The sequence below is a fragment of the Nicotiana attenuata genome, unplaced genomic scaffold, assembly GCF_001879085.1.
Source record: "Nicotiana attenuata strain UT unplaced genomic scaffold, NIATTr2, whole genome shotgun sequence".
NCBI lineage: Eukaryota > Viridiplantae > Streptophyta > Magnoliopsida > Solanales > Solanaceae > Nicotiana > Nicotiana attenuata.
Window position 1 is genome coordinate 76,413 of NW_017672908.1, and position 8,553 is coordinate 84,965.

Sequence of the window (8,553 nt, forward strand, 5' to 3'; positions counted from 1 at the left end):
GGATACAGAGAGAGAAACGTGGGGGGGGGGGGGGGGATTGTAGGAATTGATTAATTATCCTTAAATCCTAAAAATGTACATAATTGGTAATTTTGTATGTAGGAGGTAATAAAGTAAAACTTGAGTAGGGAGGGTAATAAAGTTTCCAATAGTGTATAGGTATATAAAATTAATCTGTAGGTTTTGTTTGTTGAAATGGATCGGATTTGCTGCTTTAGAGCGTTCACGGTTTGCTTTACAACTTGGGCTTTCGAGGAATTCATCACTCTGACCTTGTACAATGTTTTGGATTTGGACAGGCAAGGCCCAGTTAAAACAGGTCTTTTCGGGCAAAGTGCACAAATAGCCCTTTTAAGACCCCTATTTAAAGAATAATCAATATTTGTAAAGTTTTAAAAATTTAATCATCTCACAATCAACTTCAAACATGCAAGTTATTGAAGCTGCGAGTCTGAAGTTTCAAATTCAGACTTATGGGGAAGTTGGGCTCTGCCAAAGCCTAACTTAAAAGCCTCGAGTCTCTTGAGGTCTAAAGTTACGTATTAACAGAGCCCAACTTTTGACCTGAAGCTCTAAATGTGAACTTCATTTTAAAACTTCAAACCTTATGACCGAAGAAATAGCACCTCACATAAAAATAAAAAATAAAAAATAAAAAATAAAAAAAAAAACTTCAAACCTTGGGGGTATAAAAGTTAGGCTTTGGCAAAGCCTAACTTCATACCCGAAGGATTGAAGTGTAGCAGTAGCAAGAGGTTCAATTTGAAATTTGCTAAAACCGGATAAATTTTAAATAAATATTAAAAACTAGATATATGTTAAATAGACGTGTTTACAAGCGGATACCTAGTGTCATTTCTATGGTCATTTCTTCACATATATTATCCAACAAGGAGTCCGGTTGGTCCAGGTCAAAAGCCAAACTAATGTATAGTATATAGTTGAAAAAGATAAAAAAGAAGCCAACTATATTCTATTTCATTATTTGGAGAGAGGATAAGGTGGAATGGAAGTTCACAAAGAGAAAAAATTTGATAAACAATACTGGATTTCTGGTAACAACTTCACGTTACACACGCTCTCGGATTTTTATTAAGAAGAGTCAAAATATAAAGAAATAAACTAACCAAGAAATCAAGGGGTGTCATTATATAATATATATATATATATATATTGTAAACTAATTATCGAGCTATACAATGTAATTTTCCGGCGAAGGGTTGTCGGTTGACACCTCATTGGTGCATGTCGCTCCGCCACTGGTTACACATGGCAGCTGGAACTCCATTAATACGAGTCAGCAAGTGATTGACTTATAGTATCTTGCTATACAGTTGACCATGCAAAGGAATTAAAGAGAGAGGCTCGATCTCCACCCAACAGCCAACCACTTTGGTTTTTCCTTTGGGCTTTCTGATATATCTCTTAAGTCTAGCTAGTTTACAAAAATAATGGAATAATAATAGTTAAGGGTTAATGTTTATACACTAAGAAAGAACTGTAACTATCAACTATTTATATATGTAAGCAAAACTAACCGTCTACCTCACATCCTTAGGGATGCGATCCTTTATCGAACCCTGGGTGAATACGGAATATTTTGCCCATTGAGCTGTCCTTTTTACAAGTGAGTAACTGTTTATACTAAGCAGTGATTGATGACTTAAAAAATGGATAGATGACCTGCTAAAGCTGATTAAATTATATTGATAGTATGAAATTAAATTATTTTTGCATAATAAGTGCACACTTGAATAACGACAACTTCCTATTGAAACCCACATCAGAATGGCACAAATATGGTGCGTTGGAGAAACCAGCTCAATATTGTTCATACCATAGTTCATTGGTTCTTGAATTAATGAACATTTTATATATTAAAAGGAAAGAATTAGGCTGTTTGGAGTAGTCAGAGCTGGCAGAGAGACATGATATAACGACGATAGCTCATGCATCGGCTTTAGCATTGGCAACCTCCAACAGCTCATCTTCATCCTCATTTTCTTATCAAAATAATTTCCCCAACTATTCTATTCAATGCTTCCTCTTCATTTAAGACTACACTTCTCTTCATTCTTCTTTTATTTTTTCTACTTCTTTATTCATCTGTACATGTAATGTTATAAGTATGAAGCTTTGGGAAGACAAAAGCTGCGTTTTTCTTTTCTTTTCTGAGACATATTAAAAAATTTGAACTATTAAAACAATTGTGATGGTCCTACAGCTAGTTCTTGCAAGAGAAAACAAGAACTAAAAACCCTTTTCTAATAATCTCTGATACTCTTCTGGGAATGTGGCGTAAAATCGATCAATTTAATTCATGAGAGTTGACTTGTTATCATTTTAATGATTATGCCAGAAACTTTTGCCTTTTGACTTCTCACTGTAGCTCTCATATATATATATATATCTGCATTTACTTCTGTGCTTTTTTTTAAAAAAAAAATTCATTTGGGTTTCTTTATTTCTTTTCTAGTGGGATGGGTGAGGAATTGTAGCATAGATTATGCATTAAAGGATTCAGCAGCAGCATATTCATACATAGTAAATTTTGAACGTGGCATTAATTCATTGCTCAGATCCATAGGAACCATAAAGGTGAAGCTGCCCAAAGTTAATAAGAAAAATTAAAGTTATTTCATCATTGAGCAACTAGAACATTAGCTGCTAGATGATAGGCGTACCAAAACACATTCTTTTCTTGATCATAACAAATAGTTATACTTGCATTCAAATCATCTATTATATGTGGCATTAGAATACAGAGTATCAGGATGTTGGATATATATTCCTGTTTATAATCCTAGAATTACTTGGTTTTGAACCAAACGATCCTAAAGGTTTAATAACTACCAAGATACATAATTGCCATGGTCTTTTAGCCAATCTAACTAAATAACATACGGACAAATAAAGATTAACTGAGTTGGTACGGTAACAGGAATCTTTAATAGACTTGTGTGGGAAGGTAATCAGGAGCGTACGCAGAAACTTTTGCAAGTGGGGTCGAAATTTATATGAGAACGAGAATAATAAATAACTTTAATTATCATACTTCTAGACAAGAAATAACATTAATCCTTTAGTTTTGTTTAATCTTAAATTAGAAACAGTCTTGAGTTCAATTCTATGTAATCACAATTTTTAATTACAAAGGTTCCATCAAATATTTGCAAACAATATATGCAAGTTGAGGTTCAAACTTTGACCTCTTAGAGCAAAAGCAGGCACATAATCAACGCGTCGGAGACAGTATGTACCAAGTGGTGTCATCTTTTCCTAGTTATTCGTTACGTACCTCATAATGATAATACATATATTTAATAAAATTTTCCGACGAAACGAAATCGCATGACGCCACTTGGTTGAACGTGCATCCGTCCCTAGGAAAGGTTTGAAGTCGAAGCCATGTACGGAGGTGAGTCGGCTTTGGAGAGCGTAAACAAGATTTTATTCACAGTCGAATACCCAAACACAAATGAAGTAGCTCATGAAAAATTAGGACATGGTATGTCATAATGAAGGGGAAAGGTACACTTCAAGTTATAGATAAATGACTTAGAATCTTGTCCTATTGTTGGTCAAGTATATGCATTAGAGATTTAAAGAAGTTTTGGAAGGATTATTGCGCCTTTCTGAGTAAATTCTTTATGTTCTGATCGTTAGTCCAGTTGGCTAATTTTCACCTTTTAAAGTAGCTGAATGAAGGAACTTTTAAATTAAGTCTTATGAGCTAGAGGGAACATAAATTAAATAGTAGCCTCAAAGAAGTCCATTTGTGCAAATTCCCCGTTTTTGTATGCAAATATATATTCAACAATCCAGTAGTACGTGAGGGTGTAACTTGTAAGGCTTTTAGGGAAACATTGCAGGAATCAATAATAGGTGAAGTATGATTACCTCACATCCATATCTTTAATTTGGTGCTAGAGAAACCAATGACGGATTCAAAATTTAAAATAATAAATTCTTATAGCAATTTCAAGTTGATATATAATAATAATAAGAATAATAATAATAATAATTGGATTTACAAACAAATCGTTTTAAATGTTTGGTAGATTTTTAATGTATATACGGGGTCTGGGAAAAATATATTGAGTCACGTGATCAACTCATAGTCCTTCTTGCTTGAAGCTCTGTCAAAGAAGCATTCTATTCCGAAAAGGCTTAGATTACATTGTAGATTCGCCTCTCCGACAACTTAGATATATTACTTTTCTTACAAGTTAATATTTTGAAAGATAGATTAACCTCGTCGTAAATGACTTCATGACATCAGACACATCAATTTTAATAAATGTGCTACAAATCTTTTGTAGATTCTACATTAAACATCAATGATAATTGATTAGACAAGCACCGAAAGATTAGAGAAGCCCCAAAAGTTGGTGAAATCTAACAAGTCACATGATCGATCAATGATCCCTCGCCACCTATTAAAACAAAGAAAAGGAGAAGTCAAAGAAAGTCCAAATCCACGAGCTTGGTATTATAGCAGTGGGCAATTCAAGAAAACGAGTAGCAAACATCGCACTCACTATACTAATAGTAATAGTCGCTGCCTAGCAAGTAGCTATGCACAGGCATTGTTGAAGAATGCAGACCACATGGTCATGGAGAAAAACACAACACATTTCCACAAGTTCTGCAAAATTCACACCCACCCACACAAGCGGATTCAGGATTTGAAGGTAGTGGGACATATGATGAGCGGACTAATCAATCAGTGCTCAATCGGACATTGATATTAAAGGTTTCAGGCAAAATACATAACCGTTTTCAACATATATATTTGCCGATATTAACGGGGTCTGCTGACCCCTCTTCATTATACATAGGTCCGCCTCTGCCCACCCACACACCTTCACGTATTGCATTCGATTTATTGGTCATTTTATACAAGTATAAGAATGGCAAAAATCTCATATTAGAGAAAGCTTTTGATTTACTATGTTACAGTAGCATGTGACACAAATATTGCATTCACATTTTTGGTCATTGCTATATAAGTATGACAAAAAATCTCAAATTAGAGAAGGATGTAAATCGAAGAGAAAGATTATAATTGGTACGGCCGGCATTTTCGCTCCTTAATTTGATTATTATCCACCTCACAAAAGTTCAAAACAAAATTTAATCTCATCAAAGCATAACCTCTACGCCTAGAATTATTACTTTGTAGGTTAAAAACGGAAAGGAGATCAAGGAGTAGCACGGGATTTTCGTGAGATTATTCACTTGTACCAGTCGTAACTTTTGTTCTTTTTGCTGCTTCGTTTATTTTTCATGAATCACGCCTAATGCTAGAGCGACTCTAACGACTTGTAGGCTAGGCTAATACACCATTTACCTTTGCTGGCCAGCTAGATGTTATAAGACCGAGGCTTTTCGGGGATTTAAGGGCATGTAAGGAGCTAGAGGTAAATGAGAATGTATTACATTTAAAATGTTAAGGGCATAATAAACTTTTCAATTATAAAATCTGATCAAGGTAAAATAATTTTTGTGTAACAAAAGAAAGAAAAGTGGCTTTTAGATGTTGAATTCCCTAACTTCGCACATTTTTTTAAGGGATGAAAAGATACGAGAAATTCTTGGACATGGCGTTTTAGCTCGAAAGCAGAGGCATGAATTCATCTGAACCCATTACTTTCGATACGAAGTATAAATATATGTATAAAAACTTACTAAAATCTTAAAAAATATTGGATTTAATTCCATAATTTTAACAGTATAATAAATTCTATACAAAATTGAATTCATTAAATTGAAATCTTGAATTCACACCTCTGTTCGAAAGGATGGTTCATGTACGACAGTGCTAGTATTATCTAGTCAATTGGATGATTGCTCGAGGAAGGTCGTTAGTCAAGAAACTATTCGTTGCAATCAATTGTTGGCGAGGACGCAGTCAGAGTCCGACTCAAGAAACACTGTGACATTAGTCATTAATATTTAAGTAGTCGCAATAGCTGCCCCCGTAACCCCGTCTGGTTATAGATTATGTCAAGTTTTTTTCAAAATATGTTTGTTTATAGATTTTATTTTATTTTTTTGACAAATTTTGAAAACAAACATTTCAAATCTCAAAATTAGCTCTAGACCTATTTTTGGTCCAAAATATCGCTGTTTGATTTTTTTAACAATTTAATTTTCTATTTTATGAAAAATTCCATCATCTATTATGACCCAACTAACCACCAGCTAATTACTATTATTTTCTTTTGGACTGGTGGATCTAGTAATATTATTGCAATTTACGAATTATAGTGGCTACTAATTGTGTTATTAGCAGTTGATATTAAAATATCGGTTATGATTTTAGGATAGTGTGTATTATGTAGTTCATTATAAAAATGATAATTCTGTGCCAAACTTATCTATGTACAAGACTATGATTTGTGATAATAATAATGAACGGCATTGATAAAAACTCTGCATATATAAGATTAACAAGTCTGTTTGTTTGGTATTATTGGATATTTATGATAGTTTTTAGAACTTATGATTATAAGTGACATTTCATGTTTTTTCAACAAATAAAAAAAGTAAAATATGTTTTGAAATTTTTTGTCCAAAATATTTTCATCTTCAAACCAAACTTCCCCAAATTAAATATTTTAAAACAAATTTGATAATCTACGACCTAACGCCAGGGCCAGGCTAAATCGCTAGCCTGTCAACTGGGATGACAATCTTCAATTTGAATCGCCCCCATCTCCTCAAAGAATGAAGTAAAAAAGACAAAACAGAAAAACGAAACAAAAAGAAAAGAGAAAGCCCTTCTACCTTCGGTACTGACCCACCTTATATCATTTAATGGTTCACTTGTTTTCTTTTTTCTAGTTGGTACATCCATAGATCTCACATGACTTCTAAAAATTGTCTAAGGACCTATTAATGACGAATATCATACATTTAAAACATAATTATAATTGGCGCAATTAGATCGTCGTGGACCAAATTACAAGTCGATTATAAATTAAGGATCGAGACGTGATTTACTTTTAACATTTTCCATGAGGGTCGGCCGGCCTTTAAAAAGAAGGGAAAAGAAGATAAAATTATAAATTGTTATTTGATGCAATCAACGTGATGTTTCAGGTTCAAATCTTAATGGAGGCAAAAAGATCTTGATAGTTTTTTCTCATTCGTTCAAACTGTGACGAATAAAGTTATCGATACATGTGTTGGTGGGAGGTATCACCACAGAAATCAAAGGAAAAATAGGAACAACATGAAATCCAGAAGAAAGATGCAAAGCAAAAGCGATAGCTAGTAAATAGATCCTGCACTGAAAAATAGTAAGACACAACATTGCCACTAGCTATCTTAGACAAAAACCCTACCAGACTAGTCTCACAAAGGTATTAAGGCAAGACTCAACTACCTCCTAACCTACAACCCTAATACTCGACCTCCACAACTTCCTATCAAGTGTCATGTCCTCGGAAATCTGAAGTCTCGCTATATCCTGCCTAATCACCTCTCCCCAATACTTCTTAGGCTGCCCTCTAACGGAGACAAAAAGATCTTGATAGTTTTTTCTCGTTCGTTCAAACTTCGATGAATAAAATAATTGTTACACATGTGTTGGTGGAAGGTAGCACATATACCCGTTAAAATTAGCTGAGATGTGCATACATCAACCCTAAAACTATGCTTATAAAATAAATTATGTTTGATCAAGTCAATAGTCCGAAGAAGATATAGAGGTATACATTAATAAGGAGGAGGGTCGGTGGTGAGAGGAGTTGGCTTTCTAGTTTGTAGGTGATGGGTGGTCATGGGGTAATAAATACAAGGAGATATCTTAAGTTCTCCTTCATTTGAATTTTTTTACTCACATAAATTATACTTTCACTACCTTGTCATTGACCTTGAGTGATGTATGCTGAAGCACGAAACCTCTCTAATTTGTGACATAAAAAATGGAAATCCTTCATTTATCTCCTTTTTGTTTTTGCCTAACATCAGCTTGTCCCTCTAAATTTTAGAAAGTGCACATGTAGATATAGACCCCTTCTAAATTTCCACAATATTCAACTTCATTACTATATTAAATGAAGAATATTTACTGCCTTAATTAGCATCACTATGATATGACTTGCATAACTCCTATATTTCGGTACTATAGCTTCAATGTTATTTTTCTTCACAAATTGTGATGACCCAAAAAGTCATCACTTGTTTTAGAAACAAATTCAGTGTTTCGAGGCCTAAAAACCTCCTTTTTACCTCACCTCGATTTGCGTGCACCCTCCGAGCGTGTAGCCGAAAAAGCCTATATGTGAAAATCTGTGAAAAAAATAATAAATTTTGCCTTTAAAATGAATTTAAGTTGACTTCGGTCAACATTTTTAGTAAACGGATCCGGATCCGTGTTCCGACGATCCCTGGAGGTCCGTAAGAAAATATGGGACTTGGGCGTATGCCCGGAATCGAATTCCGAGGTCCCTAGCCCGAGAAATGAATTTTTGAAGAAAATTGTTTTGTGAAAAAATACATGAGTTTTTGAAAATGAAATGTGTTTGAAAGTTTATGGTATCG